This window comes from Hyla sarda, chromosome 4 (assembly GCF_029499605.1).
Source record: "Hyla sarda isolate aHylSar1 chromosome 4, aHylSar1.hap1, whole genome shotgun sequence".
NCBI classification, from domain to species: Eukaryota; Metazoa; Chordata; class Amphibia; order Anura; family Hylidae; genus Hyla; species Hyla sarda.
Genome location: NC_079192.1, coordinates 250,637,996 through 250,646,659, shown reverse-complemented (window position 1 = coordinate 250,646,659; position 8,664 = coordinate 250,637,996). Strand labels below are relative to the sequence as shown.

Below are 8,664 nucleotides of genomic sequence, written 5' to 3'. Positions count from 1 at the left end.
AGGCAAACTTTAGAGAAGAGAGCACTGACTCTTTAAGTTACAACCAGTACACACACAGGGCCCCTAGAGGGCAGAACAAGAACTGAGGCAATGATAGAAGCAGCAGGAGTGAGTCCAGAGGAGGAAGTCCGAAGCCTACAGCAGAGACGTGGAGCAGAGACTGGGACTAAGCGCTGGTGAGTGCCAGTACACACAGTATGCTGGCAGATGCCAACCACTGGCGTTATACTCATATTTTAAAACTAATCACAGTAAATACCCTTGCTTAGGCAGAACTTAGAGGCTATCCTGTGTTTTACAAAATGTAATATGGAGCAATGGGGTTAAAATAGAAAACAAAATGTATACTTACCTAGCCACGCTCCCGCAGCTCTGTACGGTCCCTTGGTTTTCTTTCTGCTTCCAAAACAAGCACTTATTGCAGGACATGACAGTTCAGCCAACCACTAGCCGAAACAGGACACCACTACGGTCATTCATTGGCTGAGCTGACGGGTCCTGCAACATATATAGTTTTTTTTTTTCATACTCCACCCATGCCCCAGAACCATATTAGATTTAGTAAAACACTGGATAATCCCTTTAAGAAATATTTTTCTTAAAAAAAAAGAGTACATGATGTAATGTCTTGCAAAATCTGAATCTAAAGTAAAGTAACAATGGCATACGACAGAACAGTATTTCTCAAATCCAGTCCTCAAGGCCTCCCAACAGGTCATGAATTCAGGATATCCCAAGCTGAGTAACCTTGTCAGATGAACTGACTATATTATATTCTGCAGTCATGACTTGTTGAAAGGCCTTGAAGACTGGAGGTGAGAAACACTGATGCCTGCACAACTGCAACTTGACATTCCAAAAAGAAAATGTCAACATCAACCAACATTTTAGACTACTTTTTCATAGACACTCATCTGATATTATATGTGCAACCTAATCCTGGTTTACCATTAAAAGGGTACTCCGCTTCTCAGCGTTTGGAACAAACTGTTCAGAACGCTGGAGCCGGCGGCAGGAGCTCGTGATGTCATAGCCCCGCCCCCTCATGACATCACACCCCATCCCCTCAATGCAAGTCTATGGGAGGGGGCGTGACAGCCGTCACGCCCCCTCCCATAGACTTGCATTGAGGGGGCGTGGCGTGATATTGTGAGGGGCGGGGCTATGACATCACAAGCTCCTGCCGCCGGCTCCGGCATTCGGAACAGCATGGGTAGAATTATAAATTACTGGAAATATATGTCATGTGTACTATTATTTTCCTTAATTTTTATTTTTTTTATTGCATTTAAACTTATTGTTAATTGCATGTACTAGAATATACAATAACATATAAATGGTATAAACTGAAGAGGAACATGTGAGTGACAAAATGTGTTTTTTACCTATAAATAGAGGAAAGGAGAAGGCTGGTTTCATGTGTTTGTACCTAAGCAGCAATGTCATATAATAGGCATGTTGTTTTAGCCAACCAGACTAGAGCAGCTGTGAGTACTGTATCTTGGCACTCTGAAGCTATTGGCTCCTCTCTGGGGAGTGGAAGTGTTCAGTTATTAATGATCGCTGAGCAGGCAGCACCATGTCAGTGTGACAACTGATCGGGTGAATGATGCAGCACTAACCACTAGCACCAGCACCACAGAAAGGAGGAGAAGGGGTAGAGTCTACACAAGCAGCATCTCTGTATTGGATTGTCAGCATCAGCCACAGAGAAACAAAGCACCGGCAGCTATGAAGGATCTTAGCAAGAGGCGAGCTGCTCTGTTCATGTTGTAGGATATGTGCATGTGCAGACAACTATAAATACCCCTATTTAAACCCAGGTTTCAGCGTGCATGTACTGCAGTCAAAGCTGAGGAATATAAAGAGGATGCTAAGTGTTGTTGGCGGGTAAGTTGCAAATGATGCTTTATTGCTTAGTATTGCTTTTTATATTGCATTTTACATGTTGATTATTTGCAAAGAATTACAAATATAAGAAAATATTTAAGGTTATGCACTATTTATTTGGACAGGACTGTGTTTGCTTTTCATACGCAAGTCCTGGGGGGGGGGGGGGGGGTGAAGAATTCCTGTTCAATCCTAATTCCGGGTCTAGAAGTCTGAGGACAATATAGAGAGCTTGTTTGGACATTGTCAGTGTTTTCAAGAATATAAAAGCTGAGATCCTAGAGCCTGAATGAGCATATCACACACAGAGCTATTGGATTTCTGCCAGGCTACATCTTAGGGATTGTGGTAAATGACTTCCCTTAAAACATATCCTCTTGCCAGTCTAAAGATACATTGTGAATAGCTGGTTTACTAATGCAGCTATGACTGACGCATGTTAAATAAGGGGGGGGGGAAATCACTTAAATAAACAAAAGCAGCCCTGATCTAAAAGCAGTTATCAGTCCCATGGTGACGTGTCCATTAATATTTGAATCATTTTGCATATAGAATGCTTTCTTGGGGTTGCCTGTTATATGGTAGCAGGTAGACTTTGCATGCAACAAAGTATATTGTCGTTGAGCACACGTTTTAAAATGATGCAGTGCATTCACTTCCAGCACTCGGCAGGTTAACTAGACAAGAGAAAAGCCTCCAGTCACAAGCACCTTTGGGAGAGGCAGCATGCTTAGAGATATGCTTTATTTGAAAGGAAATCCACATATTAGTCTTTCACAGCTAGTACATATTCCCTGGCTAGGACATGTTTGCCTGCATAAATGAGTAGTCCTTGCCTTCAAGGGGTTAATCTATCTTGTGTATATGATCACAGACAAGAAATGAGAAGAAGTTTAGATTGATATCCCAATGTCTTATTTTTAAGGAATCTTTCCATATTAGCAGGAGATTGGCATGACTTCTGGCATATCCTTATTTCGTATGGCACATAAAGTATGTATGATTCCTCTCCCCGTCTCCTGATGTAAGGCACATACAACCTGCTGTTGGACTCTAGGAGTCTGCTCCTATAACTGCCCATTAAGAGTTATTACTCCTAGCATAAGCTTCCTAAGTAATGTAATATATAAAAAGAAGTGTCACCCACGCACAGTCACCTTACTACAAATCCATCAGCGCGCAGAGGCATACTGTGTGCATGGACAGCCCTCTAACAATGCAGCTGATCTTGGCAGCTAATAATATGCCAATGTGTGAAATTTCCAGCTAATCCCTTAATCATAAAGGGTTTTGTTATGAGCTGCTACACAAACAAGCTTTAGGATGCCAGGCGGTGCAATTTCTAAATTATTATTATTATTTTTCTTGTTGTTTTTGTTGTTGAAAAAATAAAAATGTATCACTTTATTCCATTCCTGCTGCTTATTCCAAAGCTCCTCTACTAAATTCCACCATATTTTTTATAATAACGTCCTTTATGTCTAGGGCATGTATAATATGTGCATTACCAGAGTGGTTTAACTTGAGGCACAGTTGCCAAGAAACAGACTTTTGTTCCTTTAGGCAATGTGAGGTTCTTTAAGGAATTTGGCAAATGGCAGAGTTCAAATTGTATGATCATATGTAGTTTTACTACGCTACATATCCACATGAACAATATACGTGTACAAATACATACCGCACACCTTGTAAACACATATTCTATCTATTTCATATTTATCTATCTATTTATCTCATATATATCTATCCGGCCCCTGTAATGTTCACATGGCATTCCACTTAATTCATTGGGTTGATAATTGTTGATATATACAGCAAATAAACATTTCAGAACTCAGTTTTGATATATGTTTACATCATAAACAACACGTTCAGACAATTTGTTCAGTATCCCGGGACCTGGACAGAGCAAGCTAAAAAGTGATATATGTTAGTTTATTGATTAACTCTGGATTGGATGACACAATTTAATCAGATCCTGGACGTGTTCCAGGAATTCATGGAATGCTAAATGAGAATAATGCAACCCGGCTTTACCCAGCTAGAACATGAACGTGATGCACCCTTGAGGAAAGGTTTTGGCAGTGTATCTTGGTCTTAGCAGAAAATTGAGCAAATGTATACTGTGTTACCACCAAGGAAATGATTGAACTTATCAACAGATTAAAAGTGGTTTGTAAGTCTGCAGAATAATCCTTGTGGGCCATCCCTCTGGAAAGAATGGCTTTGGCAAAATTGCATTACATGGTAATTTTACAGAACATCATTGGTCATAGGCCATTGCTTTTATCCAAATATATACACTATGCATTTGATGTAGCATTTATATTCATGATATGCAATGCTTGACTGCTACCTGGTCTAGGCAAATATGCTCTACCAAGGAAAGAAGTCTAAACCTTATGTTGTAGCTATAAGGTATGAAAGTATCAATTGAAAGACATATTTTGTATTCCAGTTACAACATTGCTCTTCAACAATCTGCTATTGTGTCCTAAACTATAAAGGCAGAAAACTGGAATTTCTTCAGTCAAGGTTCTGAAGTCTATAAAGAAACACACGTGCTAGGAACCATGCATTTCAATGGCTCCTACATTACATTATATAGTGGTCAACTTATGGGTCAACCAAGTGCACTCCATAATGCCACATCTCCAGACAAAAATCATTCTAATACTTATTAGTATTTTAGTATGTATGTGCAAGATTTAGGAAACCATCCCCAGAATGGAATGTCAATTGTAATATCTATATCTATCTATCTATCTATCTATCTATCTATATATATGTATGTATATTGAGATATATATATATATATATATATATTTTTTTTTTTTTTTACTTGAACAGATGTGAGACAGATATGTAAGTGCCTATATATTGAAACTAGGCTAAAAAGAATCCTAGCAACCTCAATATGCAAAAATCCTCTTCTTGATTCTCCTTGTCATTTTTGAGTTGAAAATTGAAAACCACTTCATATTGTAATTGTTTGACATTGCATTTTGTATAAACCTCTTCAGTGAAATAGCTAATTAACAGCAATCCATATATCTTAGCACACATAGCACACAGCTACAGCCCTGATGGATGTGCACTTCAATTAGTTGCCAGTTACTCTTGCTAGGTGTAGACTCTTAATCCTCTAGTTTAAAGGGCATTGGACAATAATAGGTAAATATACAAGAAAGATACATTTTAGTGCCTCTTCATAACTCATTTTGGCCCTATGTGCAGTTTATACCGCAGAAAACACAAACGTGTACAGTAAAAAAATATATACCGCACAGCCTGTTAGTGACTTATCCTGATGTATGCCTCCTATAGAAGATTCTTACAGTGATGTGAACAGAGCTTTATACAAGTCTCCCAAAGTCACCTTCTTTTAGGTATACAGATTTCATTGTCTTGTGTTTGCTGTTAACATTATGCATGCACTGTACTTTTTGTGCAAAGTTAGAACAAAGAGCAAAAAGTATTTGTACAGCTAAAATGATGATACATAGAAAAGCAGTTCTTTGAAGATGTTTCTAAGAAATATTTTATCTTTAGAAATATTGAATATGTGCTATAGTCAGGAAACTTCTTAGCATTGGGGAATATTCCAGCTTTAGCAAAAAATAAAAAATGCAATTGTAGCTTCTGCTGATATAACAAGAACAAAGTGCAGACTCATCCTTAAAATCCCCCATAGTTTCAGTCTAGATGGTCATGTGGTTGTCCAAGAAGCAGCACATAAGCACTACACCTTATAATAGTCATGTGCCTTACATACTGACCATACCATTGTGGGCAGGTGGTCTGCACTAATGAAAAGTCAGTATGGCCTGTCATTACTACGGTAACTGTCTAATAACCGCAGGCCTAGCAGCATCAGTATGGTGGGTATTTATGCTTTAAGGGTACGTTCAGACGAGCGGATCCACAGCGTATTTTACGCTACGTATCCACCGCCAAAGGACCCCTGCAGGGTGTCTCAAATGTGCCTGCTCAGACTGCAATACGCAGCTACGAACAGATACACTGCTGTCATGTGCGTGTCACCGCACATGCATAGTGTACTCACACACATTGCGGCCACTCCCCCTGTTCCCTGAGCTAGGCTGATAGCAGCCGCGATGTGCGAGTATACTGCCATGCGCGCGGCAACTCGCACATCGCAGTGTGTCTGCTCATATCAGCGTCCAAGCAGGCTCATCTGAGGCACCAACTAGGGGTACTTCAGCGGCAGACCCACTGTGTAAAATACGCTGTGAATCCGCTCGTCTGAATGTACCCTAAAGGAGTTATCCTGAGGCAATAAGCTGCAGCATTAAAATTAAAACTAAAACAAACAATTTACTGACTTAAATTTTCTAAATTACAAAGATCTGCTGACTCCAGAAATCTTTCGGGTAAGCTGTACTATGTCACACTGCAGTTAGCTTCCTTCCTCTTAAGGTGTATTGGTATGTGAATAGTAAAGTGTCGGGGGGGGGGGGTAGTTCTGCCTGGCTTAGTTCATTACATAAGCCAGCTCTTTCTCTGGGATAGCTAAACTACAAACAACTAGCCACTTCAGACACATCACTAGTCATGTACCAACACACAGGGAGCGGCAGGAAGCACCCTGCTACATAAGGCTGTGATGACATACCTGAAAGTCTCTAAACTTCTGGGTCCATGTGACCATGGCTACACTAGGGCATTCTGTGCATTTTTGTAAATAGTAGTGAATTATTAAGCTTCTTCATTTTACATTTGACTGCCACTTGTTATCATTATTGCCATAAGATAACCCCTTTAAACATACCTTAGTCTGCACACAAGTCATATTTATAAGCACTGCAGCTATCTAGGCCATCGTGACAAAGGGGGCTATAAATACAATATCTATCATGTTGCCAGTGTGATAAAGTGATATGGAACTACAGATGGGAAGTCAGTGGTTGTGGTTAAAAAAAAAAAAAAAAGCAGACATCTTAACCACTTTAGTAACAAGTTCCAGTAGATTTCAAAGAAAGGTTATAAACCATCTGTCACATCAAGGTCATGACATTTTATAAACCCTATAAATCAAAATATTAGTAATTCAATAGCAGTTGATGTCTCTATACTGAAATTATTAAAAAGTTATGCAATAGACTTTAAGGACATGTAGATAGAAACACCAAAAGCATTCTTCATTATACCCCGACTGTCCTGATGATAAGCAATGTCATGTTGTATCATTTTAAGACACATGGCCAATGCAGGTAATAAATGCAAGGTAAGGTAATGCAAGGTAATAAATATCCATAGAGCCTTGTATAATTATAGGATTAATGTTATATTATCACAACAGTCGTAAAAGTGAAATGCCATTGTTTGTTATGTTGGCTTTTGAAGAATGGTCTATTATCTGTTATAAGAGAACATGGCCAATAAACATCCATAGAGAAGCCCAATATATTATAAGATAAAATGTTCAAACTGGGAACAATTTTTGTTGATACATATTAGAATGTATATCATTGTCAAAAAGAAACTGGGTCAGTCTGACTAGAACAAAGGGGGATAAATTATACTAGAGATTATATAAATCTCTAAGCCTATGTAATAGGGTTTATACAAACCACCAAAACAGCCGACTATATAAATTACAATAACCTGACATGGTAGAACACAGATACATATGACAGTAAGATAGATCTGCACAATATCACTCACATCTCTCTACAGGAGCCTTCTCTAATGCATGGAGAATGTGACCCTGTCTACTGTCTCACAATGGGCCAACAATGTTAGAAATGTTTCCTATGAACTCGAAGACAAACATGTGAAGCTTGGCATAATTAAAATACATTTATTGAATCAATTGTCGGTATGTAGTTGTTTACCCAGCTCCGCATAATAAGCAGAGCAGTGCTCTCCGGAATCTATCATGGCTCCTGACATTATGTATTTGTCTTTCATTTCTTCTGAGAGCGATCTGAATCAATAAGTTGAGTGCCATCAGTTAAACTGCACCTCTGGGGCAGCGTGTTAAATGATGTTACTAAAAACAACATGGACAGAAAGGAAGTCTAGAATGTGTCATATTAAATAACCAAAAGGTGTAGTGGGACAATGAGCCAAGTGTGATCAGAATGATGGAGGCGGCAGCTCAGGTGTATTGTGTGTAAAGAAAATTCCTGCATTCTGATTCATAGGCAGCTAGAAGAAATTCTTTCACTCAACCTTTCTGTGACTCATGTCTTATTTTAGAATTGGTAAGATTTTTCTGTATATGACTACAGATTCACTACAGATCATTGTATGCAGTGAATAAGCCTCAAAATCCACAAATGTTACATGTGGTTTCGGAAGCTAATTTGTAGGGAATTTCACTCTTTGCACTGAAAAGGGTAAAACCTCCATCAAGTCCATGATGGTAAATTGACACCTAAATATTCAACAAAACACACATACAACTCATGCAAATACTGTAGTACATTGGTTCTGGCCAAATCCATGGCATAACATTACACAACATGTGAATCCACCATCAGTTGATTTCAATGACCAGAAATGGAAGAAAAGAACGCATTGGTCCATATTTATTAATCTGCTGAGCTGTGATTGGTTGTTATGAGAAACATCAGACAGTTAAGGTTTCAGGCAGATAGAATGATTCCATCTCCTTCCTGGTATGGTAGTTTAGGTGATATACGATTAGATGCCCAACATCCCACCAAAAAATTTGTCTATGTGTGTGTTGGAATTGTGTAGCAAATCTTGATTTAGCCCATGTTCAAACATCCGAAAATATGCTGA

The 8,664-nt window shown here is 38.9% G+C and overlaps 1 protein-coding gene across 1 annotated transcript in view; it reads left to right on the top strand.

The window, feature by feature from the left end:
• The first annotated feature begins 1,552 nt into the window (after positions 1-1,552).
• Positions 1,553-8,664, top strand: part of LRRN3 (leucine rich repeat neuronal 3) — a 64,262-nt gene continuing 57,150 nt past the window's right edge. Inside the window, exon 1 of the mRNA XM_056573915.1 lies at positions 1,553-1,890. The gene's annotated coding sequence lies outside the window, so the exon portion shown is untranslated. The remainder of the gene's footprint in view (positions 1,891-8,664) is intronic.